This window comes from Eptesicus fuscus, chromosome 2 (genome assembly GCF_027574615.1).
Source record: "Eptesicus fuscus isolate TK198812 chromosome 2, DD_ASM_mEF_20220401, whole genome shotgun sequence".
In the NCBI taxonomy this organism is placed as follows: Eukaryota; Metazoa; Chordata; class Mammalia; order Chiroptera; family Vespertilionidae; genus Eptesicus; species Eptesicus fuscus.
Genome location: NC_072474.1, coordinates 81,757,191 through 81,779,277, shown reverse-complemented (window position 1 = coordinate 81,779,277; position 22,087 = coordinate 81,757,191). Strand labels below are relative to the sequence as shown.

At 35.9% G+C, this 22,087-nt stretch overlaps 1 pseudogene; it reads right to left on the bottom strand.

The window, feature by feature from the left end:
• The window catches only part of LOC103285056 (adiponectin receptor protein 1-like), a 53,002-nt pseudogene extending 31,231 nt beyond the window's left edge, over positions 1-21,771 (bottom strand).
• Between the last annotated feature and the right edge of the window lie 316 nt (positions 21,772-22,087).

The window sequence follows — 22,087 nt, the reverse complement described above, 5'->3', positions numbered from 1 at the left end:
TTTTGCAAATTGGAAAAAAAAAATGGGCTGATTAGAGATTACTGGTAATGCAGTTTTGATTCTGCCCTTGAGAGATGAGGGATTTATATCTTCTAAGACTGCTGTCACCTACCTTGAAAGTAATCAGAAAACCTTGAACCATAAATATAGAAATATATTTACAAGTTGTAGAAACAAAATTATAGGCATACTTATTCCTTGCATATTTTTGACAACAGTATAAATCACCACTAGATATTACTTTGTGCATTTTGGAGGCTAATTGATAAATAGTCAACTTCTGGTTATCCTATATAATAAAACAGTAATATGCAAATTGACCGCACCTCCGCTACACCCATAAGCCACACCCACCAGCCACGCCCACCAGCCAATCAGAAGCAAATATACGTTAAACCAGCAAAGATGGCGGGGGGAGAGGGGAGCACCCATGCCAGTGAGATCCAAGCCATGATGGTGGACTGGGGCAGGCGGTTAGCGCTGGCAGCCGCCTGCACAGGTCCGCCATGACCGATCGCAGACCGGGGCAGGCAGCGTGGGTTAATGCTCGCAGCTGGCTGGCCAGGTCCGCCATTACCGATCTCCGACCAGGGCAGGCGGCGTGGGTTAAGGCCTGCAGCCGCCTGCCCAGGTCCACGATCAGGGATCACGGACCAGGGCAGCTGCCTGCCCAGGTCCATCACCGATCTCGGACCAGGGCAGGTGGTGTGGGTTAGCGCCCGCAGCCGCCTGACCAGGTCTGGGATAAGGGCTTCAAGTCAGCCATCGCCAGTGGCAGCTGACTCAAAGCCCCTATCAGGGATCATGGACCAGGCAGCGTGGGTTAATGCCTGCAGCAGGCTGCCCAGGTCCACGATCACGGATCCAGGTGGCGTGGGTTAGCACCCACAGCCATCTGACCAGGTCCCCGATAGGGACTTGGAGTCTAGCATAACGAAAAGAATGTTCAGCAAAAGCAGGAGACAAGATTTCATAAGTTCTCCCCCAGGTCACCACTGTTCTCTTATACATTTTAATTATCCCAGACTTTGCATGATGGGATTTGAATTATGCCTGATAGAGATTACATGGCATGAATTGTAGGCTCATTCTTTCTTTTTGTGGTTGCCTGACTGAGAAAGGCCTTGGAATGAGAGAAGGCACTTTTATTCTTCTTTTTCATTCTTTAGAGGCCGAGGAATTACAGTTATATGAAGAACTTAGTGAGAGAATGAAAGTTTCATGCTGTATTTTTCTGTAAGTTTTATCATGTGGACTATCAAAAACTTGGTGGGATCCTTTTCAAGAGGTGTTACAAAAATTATGTTGGAATTAACATTCAAGAGTAAAAGGAGAGAAGTGAGTGGTGGGTAAAGGAAAGAACTTTGTCCTAGAAACCAAATAGAAGCCACATAAACCTTCAGATTCTTACTCATTGTGCTTTGGAGATATTAAAGGATAATTTTTTAAAAAGTTAAAATCATGACTTATAATCTGTATAGATAAAAGGCTAAGTGACCGACATTTGTCCATCCGTCCGACCAACTGGTACATATGACGCACTGGAAATATAAAAATAAACTTTGACTCGCACAGGTGCCATACATATAAAGCTCTCGCTGGCGCTAATTTGAATGTTGCATTTGGTGGGAAAGTTCTTTTCAGAGGGGATTTTTGTGTTGCCATGCTATACGATTGGCCATAGTACAAATAAGTTTTAAAGTACTGTAGTGTTTGGGGATGTTTCAGACAGTTGTCTCTTAAAACAAATATGAGATCAGAGGATTCTGCTTATAGTGAATGGTTAGTAAAACTTGGAGATGGCAAACTTGATAGCAATTTTCATTTAGGAATGGATATTATTGAAATTCCCCATGAAATGATTTTTAATGGATCTATTATTTAAGCCATCTTTGGAAATAGTATATCTATAGATAATATTAAAAATATATCTAAACATGCAATTCTTTGTTCAAAAATGAGCACGTTCAAAAATTAAATGAAGAAATTTTGGATATACTTGATGGAGATTTTCACGCCTATTTGAGTGGTGATTCCATTGACTCAACAGATGATGCTGAAAAGGAAAATTTTCCTATTGAATTTCTTAATAGTATTACTCCTTCTGGAATGCCATGTCATAAATTAAAATTGAAAGTGGGTGCAATCATCATGCTATTGAGAAATCTTAATAGTAAATGGGGTCTTTGTAATGGTACCAGATTTATTATCAAAAGATTGCGACCTAACATTATCAAAGCTGAAATATTAACAGGATCTGCAGAGGGAGAGATTGTTCTGATTCCAAGAATTGATTTGTCCCCATCTGACACTGGCCACCCATTTAAATTAATTCGAAGATATTTTCCTGTTATGCCAGCATTTGTGATGACTATTAATAAATCACAAGGACAAACTCTAGACAGAGTAGGGATATTCCTACCTGAACCCATTTTTGGACATGGTCAGTTATATGTTGCTTTCTCTCTCGCTTTTTTTTAAAGCATTTTAAAAATATATTTTATTGATTTTTTTAACAGAGAAGAAGGGAGAGGGATAGATAGTTAGGAACATCGATGAGAGAGAAATATCGATCAGCTGCCTCCTGCACACCTCCTACGGGGGATGTGCCCGCAACCAAGGTACATGCCCTTGACCAAAATCGAATCTGGAATCTTTCAGTCCACAGGGCGATGCTCTATCCACTGAGCCAAACCAGTTACGGCTGTTGCTTTCTCTTGAGTTCAAAGAGCATGTTACGTTAAAGTTAAAGCTGTAAATACTTTATCTTAAGGGAAATTAGTCAAGCACTCTGAAAGTGTTTTTACTCTTAATGTGGTATACAGGAAGATATTAGAATAAGTTTAATCACTTTATCAATCATTATTTGCATCAATGTTGTTTTTATATTACGAGTTTGTTATTGTTATATCAGTTTGTTATTGTTTACTTATTAATAAATTTATGTATTATTTTCATATACATTGTACTCATTTCCTTTTATCTCTCACACTTTTATTATAGAGAAAGGGCAAATAGCAATATTAAAATATTTCATCTAATTAATTCCCTTTCAATGTGCACGAATTTCGTGCACCGGGCTACTAGTCCTATATAATAAAAGCCTAATGTGCAAATTGTTCGACCAGGAGTTTGACCACTCACTATGACGTGTGCTTACCACCAGGGGGAGATTTGTGCATGGCAGGGCGGGAGGGAGGGTCCCCTTGGCCTGGTCTGTGGGGATCTGGCTGAAACCAGCAGTCTGACAGCCCCTGAGGCATCCCGGATTGCTAGAGGGCGCAGGCCAGGCCAAAGGACCCCACCGGTGCACAAATCAATGCATTGGGCCTCTAGTATATCCATAAAAAACCCACAAAAAGACAAAAGCAACAACAATAAAAAACAAAATTCAATAAAATTACAGTTGGAACATATGAAAAAATTCATCCCAGCATAATTTATGGTATCACTTACATGGAAACAACCTACTGTTTATCATTAGAGTTAAATTAGATCAGGATTAGATTATTTATTTTTATTAACTGACGACTGGCCCAGTGCACGAAATATATGCACATTAAAAGGGAATTAATTAGAGAAAATATTTTAATATTGCTAATTTGCCCTTTCTCTATAATAGAAGAATTGATTTGGCCCCATCTGACACTGGCCTCCCATTTAAAGTCAAGTCCTGGGTGTGGGTATCTGGCTCCCTCTGCCCTCCTGTCAGAGTCTGGGCTGGCACCTGTGGAGACACAGCGTCAAGTCCCTCCAGCACCACGAGACTCAGAGTCAAGTCCCCACCCACCCGCACGTGCCTCGCCGCACACACAGCCCCTCCAAAATCATGTGAGACCCAGACCTGCTGGCGCCCTTGGGGATGCAGCATCAAGTCCCTGCCCTCCTGCTTATGCCTTGCCATGCACACAGCCCTGCCCACCCGCGTGTGCCTGCCATGCATGCAGTCTCCTGGTGATTGGTCGTTATGGCGTGAGGCTGACAAAGCCCCAGGCTTTTTATAATATAGGATTATCTATCTATCACCTATCATGTATCACCTATCTTACTGTAACATGCAAGTTACATAACTTTGGTTTGCTTAAAAATCTTTCTTTAACTATTGCCTTGGATGTGTGTAAATAATGTAGTTCTAAATATTTTGTTACACTTTATGTGCTCTTCTAAACCTTGGGGATTTTCAAAATTAACATACTTTGTTTTTAGAGTAGTTTTAGGATTCTAGAAAAAATAAGCCGAAAGTATGAACTTCTCATATGATCTCTCTTTCTGCCTTCATTTTCTCCTATTGTGAATATCAAGCATGGGTATGGTACATTTGCTACAATTGAATGACTGATATTCAGTCATTATAATTAATTTCACATTAGGGCTCACTCTTTGCACTGTATAGTTCTATTGATCTAGCTAAATTCATAACATCATGTATCCACTATTGCAGAATCATACAAAATAGTTTCACTGGCCTAAAAGTCCTCTTTGCTGTACCTGTTAATTTCTATCCTCTTCCTGAACCCAATCTTTGGCAATCACTGATCTTTTCTGTCTTTATTGGTTATCTTTCCCACATTGTCATATAGTTAAAATTATACAGTGCATAACATTTTCAGACTGGCTTATTTCACCTAGAAATATGCATTTAAGTTTCTCCCATGTCTTCTTGTGGCTTAATAGCTCATTTATCTTTATCACTAAATAATATTCTATTGTATAGATGCAATTTTTTACCTGTTCATCTATTGACGTACATTCTGGCTGCTTCCAAGTTTTGGTAATTATTAATAAACCTGCTATGTCCAGACTTGTGTGTAAATATATTTTAGACTCATTTGGCTAAATACCTAAGAATACAACTGCTGGTTTGTATAGTAAGACTATGTTTAGCTTTGTAAGAAACCATCAAACTGTCTTCCAAAGTGTACCTTTCTGTACTTAGCAATTTTCAACCTATATACCGTGGCACATTGTTTTGCCTCAAAAATTTTTAAAACACACAACATCTGATTATTTAGTCAGGGGCACTGACCTTTTTTTCCTTAGATTGTTAAAAAAAAAAAAAAAGACAACAGCCAACACAACAATGGCTGTCTGGTGTTAATGAATCAAAATTACAGCTATTTTTTTTTTTTTTGGTCAGATATGCAAAAAGTATGTATTTTGGTGTGCTTCAAAATTTTAGGAATTAGTTTGTGTATGCCATGAGATGAAATAAGTTGAAAATCACTTTAATACACCATTATAAACTTTCCCACATTCTCAACAGCATTTGGCATTGCCAATATTATGCATTTTAGCCATTCTTTTAGATGTGTAGTAGTATCTCTTTAAATCATAGGAATATTCTATATATATATTTACTTTATTTACTTATTTCCATTTGGACCTAACAACTTCTAAGAATGATGTAAATACAAAGAAGGGGAAAAACACATGAGTCTTAGGTGGTGGAGGGTGGCAGACAAGGGGGAAAGAGGGACACCGGGGTCTGCACACTCAGATCTGGCCTTCCTTGTGAAACTATAATTTTGCTTAAACAAAGAGGAGTCAGATAATTCTAAATCTAAACTCAGAAATGCTCCTTGCAAGTACACATCTGGGGCAAGTTTATAAATTGGGACCCACATACTATATTTCCAAATATTTAAAGATTATAAATCAAAATAAACATATCAATGTATTCTGTGCAATTACTTTGCCAAAATAATTTAAAACACACACACAAAACAAAAAACACCCAAAAGCAAACAAAATAAACCCCACAACCCTAGAAGGCCCTGTTCAATTGTCTGATTAATGAAGATTTTTTAAAGTGACAAGTCAACATTTTTAATAAATATTATAGCTCTACATATAGATATATCTGTTCATTAGTAGATATCACCTTATTATAATCTGTACTAGTGGCCTGGTACATGAAATTCGTGCACATTAAAAGGGAATTATTTAGAGGAAATATTTTAATATTGCTATTTGTCCTTTCTCTATAATAGAAGTGTCAGAGATGAAAGAAAATTAGTAAAATGTATATGAAAATCTCCCTTCAGCCCTAATCGGTTTGGCTCAGTGGATAGAGTGTCAGCCTGCGGACTGGAGGGTCCTAGGTTCGATTCCTGTCAAGGGCATGTACCTTGGTTGTGGGCACATCTCCAGTAGGGAGTGTGCAGGAGGAGCTGATCTATGTTTCTTTCTCATCGATGTTTCTAACTCTCTATCCCTTTCCCTTCGTCTCTGTAAAAAAATCAATAAAATATATTTTTTTATAAAAGAAAATCTCCCTCCTGTCAAAGTCTGGGGTGCGCTGTGGGACTCAGAGTCAAGTCCCCACCCACCTGTGCCTCGAAATTGCGCGAGACCCAGACCCAGCCGGGCCCACTGCCACAGGGCAAGGGGTGCAGCCTCAGGTCCCCCATTAAGCCCTGCCAGGTGGGGTGTGTGGCCTCAGGTCTCCTGTCCCTGGCGCCGGGGCGGGGGCACAGCCTCAGTTCCCCTGGCCTGGACTCAGGTCCCCTGGCCCTAGCACCGGGGTGGGGGGCGTGGCCTCAGGAACCCAAGCCCAGCCTCAGGTCCCCAGCCTTGGCACCAGGGTGGGGGGCGCGGCCTCAGGTCTCCTGGTCCTGGCATGAGGGTACGAGGATGTGATGACCATTTGCATATTAGCTCTTTATTATATAGGATTATAGTAATGCTATTAAAACCTTTTGATGTGAAATATTTAAAGGTTTCTAAGAGACTGCTCTTTTAGAATGTAGGCCATTGTTATTTATACATTCACTGCAAACCTTCAAATACTTTCATGTATCTTCCTGAGTTTTACACTTCATATGAATTTGTCTCAGATCTGTGGAGAATAGACATTTAACATTAGCATAGAGTGACAATAATAATTCTTGCTGTGACAATTGAGCTTAGTCAAATATATCAATTAATGAGTCAGCTAGATTTGAGTGAGGGGAGGGGATCTTATTCAAACATGCAAACTTATTATTATTATTATTATTATTATTTTTGCTGTTAATAATGCAAATTCATGGGAATGTCTCTCTTTTGACATTTTTCTTCTAGGTCACATAATCACCATAATCAGACACATAATGAATGATAACGATAGTGTTTGGCCTTTGCATTAGCTTTTTAGCTAAAAACCCTTCGGAAATATCAATTAATTAATTTTTTCCACCTTCTTATTGGACAGCATTATCCATACCAAAAAACATGGCCTTGGCACAAAGCATAACTATGTATAAGGTATTTAAATTTAAACAAATTAGGAAATATTTTTCTCTCTATTCAGAATTTATCTCCCTACCTTTTTTTAGAGCATATTGTTATGGAAAACAAAAAAAGAAGAAGAAGAGAATGCAATGCCACCAGAAATCCATTAGAGGTGAGAACATTCAGGAGGGTTATCTAGTTATTACGATCGTTGACATACGTTTTGCCAGAATTAATCCTAAGTAAAGCATTTTAAATCATGCTCATCTGTTTACTATCCCTGCCATTTTTGAGAGGCATCACCAACACAGCATACTCAAGGCAAGTGAGTGCTTCAGGCAATTTCCTATGTAATTTTTTTTTTTCTGATGGATTGAGCTGAACCACTTGAGAGCTGTTAGGACTGGTATTGTCCTTCAGAAGTATGTCCTTGGCTAGAGTCAAGATAAAGTGGCCTCTCTAAATCATTCCTCCATATCCTCATTATTTATTGGTTAATTGGTTTGTGTGATTTGTTTGTTTGGACTGTTTGCTCTAAAGGTATTCTGAAATATAGAGGTTAATATCACTCAAGCATAAGAAGTCCTCAATTCATCTTTTTATAATTGCTTTCATGGAGTCATGGTTGAAAAAAAATATTTCTCCAAAGTAAGTAGTGGAAAAGAAGTTCTAAAAAAGTGAAATGAAAACCTAATGTAAAAAATAATTTTTAATATATTTGTCTATTTCTGGTTCAAAACTATCTATTTAGTAGCCCCCAAATATGGATTGTCACAATAAAAACAACAACAAAAAACTCATAATCTATATGTATATAAAAGGCTAATATGCTGTGGTGTCCTTCCCATTGTCTGACCACTCACTATGATGTGCACTGACCTCCAGGGGGCAGACGCTCAATGCAGGAGCTGCCTTGACACACACAGAGAAACAGCACTGTGGACCTGGAGCCAACAAAGCAACACTAGGCTTCCCCCACCACCCCAGAGCGACAGCCCACCAAATTGCAGCTGATGCTGCCATGGCACAAAATGCGGCCCATAGCCCAGCCCAGCCCACAAACAGTGGCTGTGGGTGCTGGGTAATGATGTCATGCTTTTGTTGACATTCTGAAGCCAAAATTGTCAACAGAATATGTCTGAAGACCAACTATTGCCACAACGTACCTCTGAGGCTGAAAGAAAGCAACATCAACAGAATATATCTGAAGAACAGTCTTCGGCAAGTACTATCAATACTGGTAGGAACTGCCTTCATAGCAAAAATGAGGTATATGAGGATGCAATTATCGAACATAGTTGTGGTAGAATAACTGTTACATGTCAATTTTGCCTATCCCTAAATTTATCTGATGAAAAACCATCTGATGGAAAATTTACTCGATGTTTTAGCAAAGGCAAAGTTTGTCCAAATGATATAAATTTTCCAGAATACCCTGTATATTTTAAAAAATTAATGATAAATGAAGATTCTGACAGTAAAAATTTAATGGAAAATATTCGTTGTTATATCATCTTGTTATTGTTTTTTATTAATCAATTTATGTATTATTTTCATGTACATTTTACTAATTTTCTTTCATCTCTGACACTTCTATTATAGAGAAAGGGCAAATAGCGATATTAAAACATTTCTTCTAATTAATTAATTTCCTCTCAATGTGCATCAATTCATGTACCGGGCCACTAGTAACATAATAACAAACAAAAAACTAAGGCCAAAAAACAACCTCTCAGAATTAAAAAAAAATTAGCTAATGTGATTGGTTAGATCAATTCAATTTAAGAATTCCTTGTATCCAGCACATGGCATAGATTTGTTTTGTTTCAGAAGTAGAAATTATTATAATAACAATGGCAAAATGATAATCTATATATCATCTATGACTAGACTGAAATATTAGAGTTTGTACCACAGTGAAAATTTGAAAAAAAAAAAATACTGATTTCTATATATGAGATACTGTGTAGTGAAACAGATAAAATGTAATGCCCAAAGTCCACATTTAGCTCATTTTTGTGCATCTAGTCAGAGACTGCAAATTTCAGAAGGTAAATGAAAGAGAAAGACAGGATTCTATGGACATAGTTACTTTGAGGGGACTACTTCTCTACAAGGCCCTGCATAAGAAAAAGGAGGGAGGTAAAGATCTGAGAGATGTTTACATCTAGATTTTCATTTATAATACTTCCCTAAATTTTAATGTTTCTTGCAGTTGATGGTAACAGAAAGAAATAATAAATGAAAGAAAATATTCTGGGTTAAAAACCTTGCTAGAAATGAGATTTGGAGTAAAAATTAAATCTATACGTGTATTTTAGCCACAGGCTGGACAGATTGTTCCTAATTATAACATAGCATGTTAAGACATGCCACATAGCATCTATAAATGACACAAGGTTGGACTAGAACATGTACATATTAGCACACACACATATATACAAACATCCAAAGTAAAAATATCCTTTCATATTTTGAAGTTTTGGAAAAAGTTCAACATTCTTAGGACATAATACTGGCTAATATTCTTTCGAAAACATCCCATAAAATGAAAGTTATTAAAATGTGATATATATAATAACGGGAGAAATAAAAATAAAATACTGTGTTAAAAAGAAGAAAAAAGAAGACATTTTCATTACTATAATAATCAAGATAAATGGGTGAAGCTTCCTTCATAAACAGCAAATCTTCTTAGATTATAACAAAAGACTAAAATAAATTTAAGACAGAGCCAAATAATATAAGCTGTCAAAGAATGAACTCCTAAAATATGCATGTGCCTAAAATTATAGCTAAAACCACAATTCAGGTGGCAACAAGAAGTTGTAAGAATGTTTTCTGACTATTCATTTGTTTTCTTGTGCACACCAGCAACTTAATAATAAGTTATATTTTGTAAGCATTTTAGCCTTTCTGCCCTCACATAGCTTATGTATTGTTGTCAGGAAACATTAGAATTTTACTTAAAAAGGCACTGTTATATAAAGGGACATTACCATTATATTATTTATTCAGGTTATCTTATTAGAGATCATTTTTACAATAGATTTCTGTAGCATAAATTTATATTTTTAATAATATTTTGAACAATGAGTTATGTACATATGCTTTTTATGCCTAATAGCAAAATCAGAATTTTAACAATCTTATCCTTGGAGATATTATACTGGCTTGTAATTCTCAAAGAGACACTTTTCCATATGTTTTCTTTCACTTGTGAAAATATGTCATATGGGCAGTTTTCTTCACTTCAGAATCAAGGATGATACATTTTAATTTATTAGTTTTAGAAGAAAAGCACTCAAAATTGTAAAAGAAAACTCTCTTAAACAAAGATCTCCGGATTCCATGGTGGTTAGTCATTCAGGGAATTTAATAGCATCTGTATTCATGTTTTTATTTTTTAGTTATAAAATCCTTGACAGCTTGGCAAATAACAATTGGAAAATAATTCCCCGGGTATTTTCTACACCTTTATATGAAAATAGTCTTACATAATTTGAAATATGATACAAAGCTGAAGCTTTAAAAAAGTTACTGCTGAATTATATTGTACTGATACTACCTAAAAGTTTGATGATAATGTTAGTGATGCTTGCTTGGTACAGATAATGTTAGCGTTTCATGTATGGACCAAAATTCCTCTTCAGCATTTAAAACACTTTACAAGAGCAAGTATCTTGTCTAGAAAAAATTTTGGTCTAATCCTAAAGTCACATTATATTTATCAGGGTGTTTAATAAGTATGAAATAAATCAGATTAACACTGGATCTGAAGGTCATAAAGAAAAATGTTTGTTTATATTATTATATTATTATATTTAATTTACATATCAAATAGTAAAGAAAGGGAAAATAATTCACTATAAGAAAAGTATCTTATATGTGTGTGATAAATATAATTATGGATTAATCAAATAGAAGTGTATATTGATAATTTTATCATTAGACTAGAGGCCCAGCACGCAAAATCATGCCAGACCCCCAGACCCACCATGCTGGTGGGACCCCAGACCCACTGCGCCATGAGACCCAGACCTGCTACACTGCGAGACCCATCAGTGCACCTCCTGGTGACCAGTTGTTTGGTCATTATGGCATTACGGTGTTACAGCTACTGGCCTTTTATAATATGGATTAATTTTATAAAATGCAATATATTATTTTTCACATATAAAGATTTCTAGAAAATAGGCATAGGTAGAGAGCGAGAATGCTAGAATAAAGTGCTTTCCAACTTTATCTCAGATTCATGTTTAATATAATATCCTATCTAATAAAATGTAATATGCAAATTAACTGTCACTCTGTCACAAAGATGGCGGTGCCCATAGCCACAAGATGGCAGTGCCCAGTCCTCTCAGCCCTCCTGGAGTCCCCCAGACCCAGAGGGGCAGCTGCTGAGAGCAGGCAGCGTGAGCGGCCTGGCAGAATGCTTGCTTCATGGCTGCAGTGACGAGGCAAGCGTTCTGCACCCGGCAGTGGATGGGCCTCTGGGCTACAGAGAGCCTCTGGGCAGCAGGTGCTGAGTGACCAGGCCCCGCAGAGAGCTACTGGCACACGGATTCATGTGCAGGGCTACTAGTATTAAATATAATAACATTATATATGTATGTATGTATGTATGTATGTATGTATGTATGTACACACACACATTCATACACATGCATTATAGTCAAATATAATGGTAACCATTGACCTAAAGTGGAGTAAAGATAGTCTCTTCAATAAATGGTGCTGGGAACACTGGAAAGCCACATGCAAATGAATGAAACTGGATTGCAGTTTTTCCCCATGTACAAAAATTAATTCAAAATGCATCAAGGACTTAAATATAAGACTTAAAACTATAATTCACATAGAAAAAATATAGGTACCAAACTTATGGACCTGGGTGGTAGAGAACATTTTATGGCCATTATCCCAAAGGCAATGGAGGGAAAGGCAAAAATAAATGAATGGGGCTATATCAAACGGAAGAGCTTCTGCACAGCAAAAGAAACAGACAACAACAACAACAAAAAAACACACAAAAAAAACAGTCAGCCAACCAGATCAGAGGCAAACCGTAGCTCTTCCAAAGGTTTAATTTCCAAAAAATATAAATAACTCATAAAACTCAACACCAAACAAATAACCCAATCAAAAAGTGGGCAGGGGACCTGAAAATACACTTCTCCCAAGAAGACATACAAACAGCCAATAGATATATGAAAAGATGTCCAACCTCACAGGCAATCAGGGAAATGCAAATTAAAACTTCAATTAGATACCACCTTACACCAGTTAGAGTGGCCATTATCAACAAGACAAGTAAAAACAAGTGTTGGAGAGGTTGTGGAAAAAAAGGGAACCCTCATTCACTGCTGGTGGGAATATAGACTGGTACAACCACTGTGGAAAGCAATCTGGCAATTCCTCAAAAAATTAAAAATAGAGCTGCCATATGACCCAACAATCCCACTCCTGGGTATATACCCGAAAAACTCAAAATCATTTATACGCAAAGGTATATGCACCCCTATGTTCATTGCAGCATTATTCATGGTGGCCAAGACTTGGAAACAGCCAAAGTGCCCTGAGATAGAGGACTGGATGAAGAAAATGTGGTACATATACACAGTGGAGTACTACACGGCCATAAGAAAGGATGAAATGGTGTCATTTACAACAACATGGATGGACCTTGAGAACATTATGTGAAGTGAAATAAGTCAAACAGAAAAAGCTAAGAACTATATGATTTCACTCATATGTAAAAGATAAAACTGAAACAAAGGAACACAAACAGCAGTGTGGGCTGAGGGGAGATAGGGGTCCTAATATGAGGTGACAGGAGAAGATTTGACTTGGGGTGGTGGGCACATGGTTCTACATACAGATTTTGTAACTTAGTAATCCACACATGAAACCTATATGTTCATATTGACAAATGTCACCCCAAAAAATTTAATAAAAAAATAAAATAAAAATACTGAATAAAATGTAGAAAATTATTTTAAAAATGAAAAAAATACTTAGTCATTTTTCAAACTAGGTTATTTTTTACTTTCTTCCTAAAAGATAAGAATCATGACCTCTTTCCAATGTTTTTTTTTTTTCTTTTTTTTGGCCATTCTTGGAACAGATTAAACAGGTAGATGCTAAACAAATGTTTTTTTTCATTAGTGCCATTTGCCCTTGACCTTTAATAGCATTAGCTGTGTTAAACTGCAGAAATCATACCCTAGAGGAGAACAATCCACTGTATTTTTTACAATTATTTTCCCTAGTAGTTGCATTAGTTGTTTATGAATTTAAGAGTAAATGAGGAGCTTATCTTGCTAGGTATGCATCATAAAGAATGGAGAACCCAACCAGCATGGCTCAGTGGTTGAGCATCGACCTAGGAACAAGGTGTCACAGTTGGATTCCCAGTCAGGGCAAATGCCCTGGTTGCTTGTGCAGGAGGCAGCCAATCAATGATTCTCTATCACCATTGATGTTTCTATCTCTCCTCTCCCTTACTCTCTGAAATAAATAAAAATATATATTTTTAAAAAAAGAATGAAGAGCTTCTTGGAATCTCTGTTGGGTCTCTGATGTCACCCAACAGAAAGCACCTCTTTCACTCTTGTGGTTTAAACCTCTATGTCTATGTTTCTACTCTCTCTCTCACACAACCCAGATAGGAATGGTTATTAAGGGCTTAGGTGTTAAATATTGTTTATCCATGTGGAAACTAAATAATGGATGTCTGAATTATTTTTCCTTTATGGATCCTCTTGACTAGCTACTATCTGCAGAAAGAGATCACTTTTGCTGATGTGATAACTGTCATTTTCCAAGTACCATCTAAAAAGGAATGCGGGCAAGGAGTAGAGCAAATTGGTGTTCAGGAAATGTTAATTAGAGTACAGACAAAAATATCCATAGCAACACTACATATTGGCCACATCTGGAAAATACTCAAATGCCTATCAACAATAAAATCAATGAGTTCTTAAAATTCACTAATGCAATTTAATAGAGTATGACACACAGAATGTGCATGAATTGAACAAATATTGTTAAACAAAATAAGCCAACCACAAAGCATGATGTATTGGCTAATACACTTACATGAAAACAGTACTGGTTACCCCTGGGGTTGTACTGACTAGAAGGGAGCAAAGAGGATATTCTGGAATATTTATGATCTGTTTCTTTATTGGACTTTCAATTACATGAACATGTAAGATCTCAGCTTGTGAGAGTCTATTAAGTTGTATCCTTAGGATACGTGTTCTTTTCTGTATGATAGTGTTTCTCAATCAAAAATGTTATAAGATAGAGAAAGAAAATAAGTATATTACATAGAAGGTGAAAATACAGCAAAGTGCCATTTCTCCCATTATAAGTGGAGGGTTTTCTATGGAAAGCATTTAACTGAAATCTACTGTATATTTTTTTTAAGATTTAATTTACTAATCAATTGATATCACTTTATCAATTGATTACTCCACATTAAAATACTAGCAGAGTGCAAAGCTGTTATTACAAGATATTGACATTGATACAATCCACTGATTTTATCCTGATTCTTTTCAGTTTTAATTAGTTGTATGTTTGTTTGTGTGTGTGCACACGTGTGAAGTTCCGTGCAATTTATCACCTATATAGGCTCATGTAGACACCACCACAGGGGAGACACTGAACAGCTTGACCATCACACAAGTCCCTATTTTACCTTTTTATAACCAGACCAAACTCCTCTTCTTTCCTCCTCCACCATCCCTAGCCTTGTCTCTAACCCCTGGAAACCACTAATGTATCTTCCATTTCTAAAATGTTGTCACATCAAAAATGCTATATAAATAGAATTGTACACTATAACTTTTTAAACATTTTTCCCTTCAGTATAACTCCCTAGTGATTAATCCAGGTTCTTGCAAGTATCAATTGTTTGTGTGTGGTTTTTTTTCATTACTGAGTAGTATTCCATGGTATATGTGGGTCACAGTTTCTTTAGCCATTCATTTGTCTAAAGATTTCTGGGCTAATTTCAGTTTTGGGATATTAGAAGCCATGCTGCTACAAACATCCCTATATGTAGATTTAGCTAAAGGAGAGCAAATGCACAAGGTCTTAAAAATTAGATTAGGTTATTATTATTATTATCCATATGGTTAAAACAAAGACAGGTTTTAAAACACAGGTTGTGGTTTAAACCTGATATTATAGCAAGTGGGGTCACTGTTAGCACTTGAGAGTCGTGATGTGACAACTCTGATGTCAGTGTGAAAGGGTGACAAGGTGCAGCAGTTCTCAAACAAGGCTAAACATTAGACACACATAAGGAGCTTTTAAGAAGCCCAAGGCCTGGGGTACACCACAGAAACTCAGGTATTCATAGTTTTCCAGTTTTCTCAGGCTAACCAAGGTGGGGCACCACTGGATTAAAGGCAGCTAATCCAATCGTGACTTAGCTTCAGGGATGAAATGGAAAGGAATTTAGTCACAGGAATAAAGCAAATAGGACAGTCTAAAGGGAGAAATGTTGGTGTTCAATGATAAAGAAGAAATGGGGAGGAAGACACAGAATGGATCAAGTGGTTTCCAAGGTTCTAGGCTAACTTGTGGATTATCGGAATATTTATGGGAGGATGCTTGGGAAGTCTTTGGTGGCGATGATATATTTGACTTGCTGGTGATGCACTCAGGCATCTGGAAATTTTCATACTCGGCATTATTCACCCATTTACCTCATAGAAATCAAAGTCCCATTTTTATATTAAAAACAAACTTCTATCCATGTTAGCAGACACTGGTGTTTTTGATAAATGCTCCTGTTTACAATATGCTGAGGTGATAACATTGTTTTCTGCAATAAACACATTTCAAACCTGGATCCTCACTGCCGTAAACTGAAATGAAGACACATCTTCCTAATATGTGAAATTAGTTATAGCTCTGCTCTGGGGTTGGCAATCAGGTATTCAAAACTTGGCAGCAGCAAAGAAGAGCCAAGTGGATTTCATAATGCATTTTTAAATGAAAGTAATAAAGAAACTCCATTTCATTAAGTGCTTGGAGAGAGCTTCCCAAACATGTACTCAGGTAGAGAAGCCCAGCTCCCCCGTGAGTCCTGTCACTCCACAGTTGATGAGTTTATTTTCCATGGTGGCTGAGCTTGGTGCTATTGAGTTGTTTTCCTTGTCACCTTAGGCAAGCTTGATGGTTAATGGGATTGCTAATAGGATATATAGTCAGTTATGGAGTTCTAAACTAGCTTGGATTAGCTATGAGTAAAATCAATTACCACAGACCACTGGTCCACAGAAATCAGGAGGGGTAATCTCATTTCTCTTCCTAGTGAACAGCTGTACTCAGTCCCCAAGAGGAGAAAAATATTACTAGCAAAATTGATGCTAATTAGCACCCATGTTGGCAGTCAGAATAGAGACACTGAGAACATTTGTAAAATGAGACTGGTAAAGGGCAGTAAAAATTTGTCACTAAAATTAGCCAACTGAAATAAATGGCTTTCAAGTGATTTTTCTAAAAAGCCATATTTTTTTCACGTATGTATTCAACACATTAAATTAAAGGACATTTTTGTGATTGAAATGATATATCTTATGCATTTCATTATTTATCTAGTTATTTTTACTTGAATATAGCCAATATCAGCAAACTTTTGTGCAACTACCAAATGTTACTGGCTTGCTCTATATGTTTATGACAAACACTCTCTCTAGTAGATTAGCATTGACAAGATTTAGCCAGTCAACAAAGATTGGTCTTTTTCTTAGCACAGTAAATGATAATCATATTGGTTGTCCCTTAAAATTCTACTTTAGATATTCACTTATTTAACTTAATACTTTGAGTTTAAAATGATTTAATAGGAACAATATAGCTGTTCAATTATTTTCAACTTAATATGAGTGAATTTTAGGCCATTACCTGAGCACATGTTGAGGGGAGAATAGTTAGAAGAATAGAAGAATCATAAAAGAGGCTAAAAATAGGAAGTTTGCAAAAATACATTTGCATACTTCCTGCATAATTCAGTTATCAGTTGGGTATAATTAGTATGTTTATCTTAATCTTATGAAATTATTTTCCAAGATGAAATATTACTTGTAAAAGATTATGTTTTATTCCAAAAAAACCAATACTATGGTGGACAGCTTCATTGAAAACTGACTTTGTTTTGGAAAACTCATTCAATTTAGCTTCTGCAATTTATAACTGACATATAGGAAGGACTGACGTTTAAATTCAATCAAATATTTTTGTTGTCATTTTTCTTTGAAGATGGAATTGTCAATAGTGTAATACTGGGTTAGGCAGCTGGTGTGACAGCAAGCATTTCATGGAAATCATTGATTGTGGTGATGTTCTTTATTGAAATGTCTGTGCTTTCCTCTTAAAACAGTGGAGTAAAGGGTAAGGTTGTGGGAGGGACTAAGAACAATTGTTTAAACTGGCTGATTGAACTTTCCTGGTAACTCAACTAACATTCAAAACCAATTAACTTTTATATATGAGACAATATTTTTATTCTATGCTGACCACCAAGATCCTAAGCAATTATCTTCCCTCTCCACAAGTGATTTCTGTGTCCTTCATAACCATTCTTCATACCTATGCAGACAAACATGCTATTATTTTTCCATCTTTAAAAAAATTTCTTGATTCTCATTCCTCTTACAGTTATGTATTCTTATTTGTGCTCATGTTTGCAATAATATTTTTGAAAGAATTGTACCTACTTACTGTCCTAAATTATTCTCATAATAGCTTTTAAATCTCCTCAAGTTAATTATCTGTCTCCTTTATAAACCAGTCTTGTGAATCTGACCTGTGATCTTCATGTTGATAGATATAAAGTCATTTATCCGCCCTCATTGTAATAGAAGACAATAGCCTATTCTATATTGGTTGATCACTTCCCCTTTTTTCCTTCCCCTGGATTTCAGGTTGTTTAACTTCCTAGGTTGTTCCTTCTCAGCCTCCTTTTGTCATTTTCCTTCCATGATCCTTTAATGGGAGAGTGGTCCAGGACTCTCTTTTGTCTACTTGTATTCTGATTTATATTTGCTTCTTTGTTAATTTCATCCACTCTAATGACTATTGATACTATGTACTTGTTCTCAAATGTTTATATCCATGGTATACCCCTCTCCTTATATCCAGATATATATCTGACTACTTTGACATCTCTGCTTAGTTGTCTAATAGACATCTGAAACACAATATGTCCAATACTGAACTAAAATCCTCCTCTACCCTCAAAACCCTCTTGTTCCCCACAAATGTTTTTTTGTTGTTGTTATTGTTGGCCTTCGAACAGTATTTTTTTATTTTATTTTTCAATTACAGTTTACTTTCAATATTATATTTTTTTTAGTTTCAGGTGTACAGCATAGTGGTTAGATAATCATATACTTTTAAAGTGGTTCCCTCAATATTGCAAGTACCCACCTGGCAATGTATGTAGTTATTGAAATATTATTGACTATATTCCCTACACTGTACTTTACATCCCCATGATTATTTTGTGACCACCAATTTGCACTTCCTAATCCCTTCACCTTTTTCACCCAGCCCCCACTTCAATAGTATTCGTCACTTTATGACTCAATATCCCCCAATATAGACATACAGAGGTTTGTAAAATTTCTCTGCAGAATCTCTTCAGAGGCTGACCACTCACCTCACCAGAAAATGTGTTCCTGTCTTTATATTTTATTCTTTATTTTGTTTTACTTTTTCCATCACCATTCCCACTAACGTTTTAATCACTGTTGATGTAAACATCATTTTTCCAGAAGTTGAACCAATAATTTCCCCATGATCTCTACTTTTACACTTAGCAAAAGAAAGTTTATGATGTTTTTGAAGTGCTATATATTCAGGCCTCTCCTTTTCTTCTATTCTTCCTTAATGACTCTGCTCCTATCACACTGGATTCATTAATATTTACTAGTAGCAAGCATCTCAATAGAGTCTTCTCTGTTTCCTCTTCCTGGAATTACTTTCTATCATTCCACCTTCCTCAGCTTCTTTTTGTCTTGGCTCACATTTCACTTTCTCACTGAGGCCAGCTCTCACTATCCTATTTATAATTGTGCTACTTCACCCCCAACATTCCCCATTCCTCCTATTCTGTACAGTTTTCTTTTATGTTATTCCACCTATCTCTTAACTAGTATATCATAGAATTTACCTATCCATTACACTTGCTGTGTGTGTGTTTTTTTTAAATTCTGTCTCCTTCCACTAAAACATGAGCACTATAAAACATGGATTTTTATCTCTTAATGCTTAGACACCTAAAAGAGTGCTTGGAACATAGTAGGTATTCAATTAAAAATTGTTGAACAAATGAGTGAATTACTGTCTTAGGAAGACAATTCTTGAATATATCAGAACAGTGAGTGTTTTCCTATATCAGAGAAATCTTGGCTAGAATTCTGTAGACTTCATGTAGTATTTCATTAATTCATTAAAGCAAAAATTAATCTTTAATATTCTCTAAAATAAGAAGTCTTTAAAGAATAAACATGCCATCTATTATTTTATCCCCTTTATAATTTGCAGGACAAAATTAAAAATCATTTGTACTATGGAAAATACAGTATATAGATTTATAAATTAGTAAAATAATACAAGGATGAAAATAGTTTATCTTCTTTCTCAGTGCAAACATATTTATTTAATATATACAACAGTCAAAAGAGACTATTGCATCTAATAAATTATTTCTGAAATCTTTAATTTATGAAAATAATTTTAAAATATTTTTATTGATATTAGAGAGGAAGGGAGAGGAATAGAGAAATAGAAGCATCAATGATGAAAGAGAATCATTGATCGGCTACCTCCTGCACACCTCACACTGGGAATAAAGCTCATGACCAGGGCATGTGCCCCTATTGGGAATTGAGCCATGATCTCTTGCTTATAGGTCAAAGCTCAACCACTGAGCCAAATGAGCTGTGCAAAAATAATACTTTTAATAGCAACTGATTTATCTCTGCTATCCAGGTATCATAAGCACAAATTATTCATATAATGAAATATTTAATAATTATAGTATTATTATTTAAACTTTACTGGACATATACTGTATACTATGCATTTTTCCTGAGAGGTATACTACAGCTTTTCAATTTGAAAAATAATTGTTTTTACTTTTTTCTTTTTTTTTTTCCTTTTTATTTCATTTATTGGAGTGACACTGGTTAACAAAATTATACAGGTTTCAGGTGCACAGTCGTACAATACATCATCTCTACACTGTATTGTGTGTTCACCACACAAGTCTTTACTTTTTTCTTATAACATTTTCTTCAGGACTCTCTTACTGCATTTTTATGTGGCCTTATACTATGTGCTTATATGTCTTTTTCTCATCCTACTATAATTTTCTCATGTACTGGTCAAATTTTGTTCTATGTAGTTTGACACATAACTAATGATCAACCAGTATATTCTATACTTTAACTAAGTCCTTGACTTCTAACACCCTGAATTGGAAATTATATTGGGGGGAGATGGATTATCTATATCATTTCCTGAAAAGACAATCTAGGGATTTACTTGTGAAAATGTCTAGGTGTGAGTACAATACAGACACATAGCTAGATATGAATTTATGACCATAAAATTATTGCATTATCTCTTCCAACACATTTTTACTCTCCCTCAAACCATAAGCTAGATTTATTATGATATATGATTGTTTGGGAACTACAATATATTATGTGTACCAGAGTTTCACCAAATATAAGGTGAATCAATAGAGTTCAAATGAAATCATTGACAATGCTGAATCATCTAATAGTTATGTGGCATTGACCTATATACCTCCCTCCCAGGCTTAAGCTTTTATATCGCATTAAATCATGGGAAATAAGTCTAATAACAGTACTTCCAAATAAACTAAAAAATATAGTATTCTAGATATACTGAGCATTTTTTTTTACAGAGCATCAGTTTAATAGTCTATTATTCCCTTTGACTGTGACAATGATAATACCATAAGGAAGACCTCTCAAATCTGTAGCATTGTTGTTGTAGGTTTCAAATGTCATATACTTACTGTGGTATAACTCTTGTCTTATTTTAGTGCTTAATTTTCCTACCTTAAAAATCTAGAAGGAACTCCTTTACACTTTGTATACAAAAGATGTAGAATAAAAATGCAATGTGCTTCTGTTTTCTTTGCAAACAAGGATGAGAAGATGTCTTTACTTGGCTAATAATACACCTTGACACATTCTGAAAGGAATGAAAGTTAGTAAATGAAAGATGACTTCACATGTATAAAACTACATTTAATATTCAAATATAGTATTTTATTGGTTAATGTCCAGTTTTCTCCTTGTTGATGATTCTATTTTACAAATGATTGAGACACACTAACCCACAGTAAGCCAAACATTTTTGTTAGACCTTACCAATAAGGTACTAGTACTTGGGGAAGCATCCAACCTTTTCTCCAAATCCTTCATCAAATCCCTGGTGGGCTGTCAGATGTCTCAGAATAATAGGTGGCACCATGCTGTTGCTTGAATGTGTCATGACACCAAATCCTAACCCTGTCTAATTCACTATAGTTTTATTATTTTTAGATGCACTGCATATCTCTTCCACTAACACAAATCACACTTCTACAGGTGCAGGGTTTTGAGAATTTGAAACCTGACAAACTAGACCTGTCACAACAATTGCTTAAATAAAGGAGATACCTCACAGTCCACCCCACCAAATATGCCAGAGTATCACAACCCTGGGGTCACAGCTGGCTGCTGCTGCATGTTGGTCTTGCTTGGCTCAGACATGTCGTGGAAGTGCTTGCTATGCTATCTCACTCCAGGTATGAAAAGGGAAAAAAAAT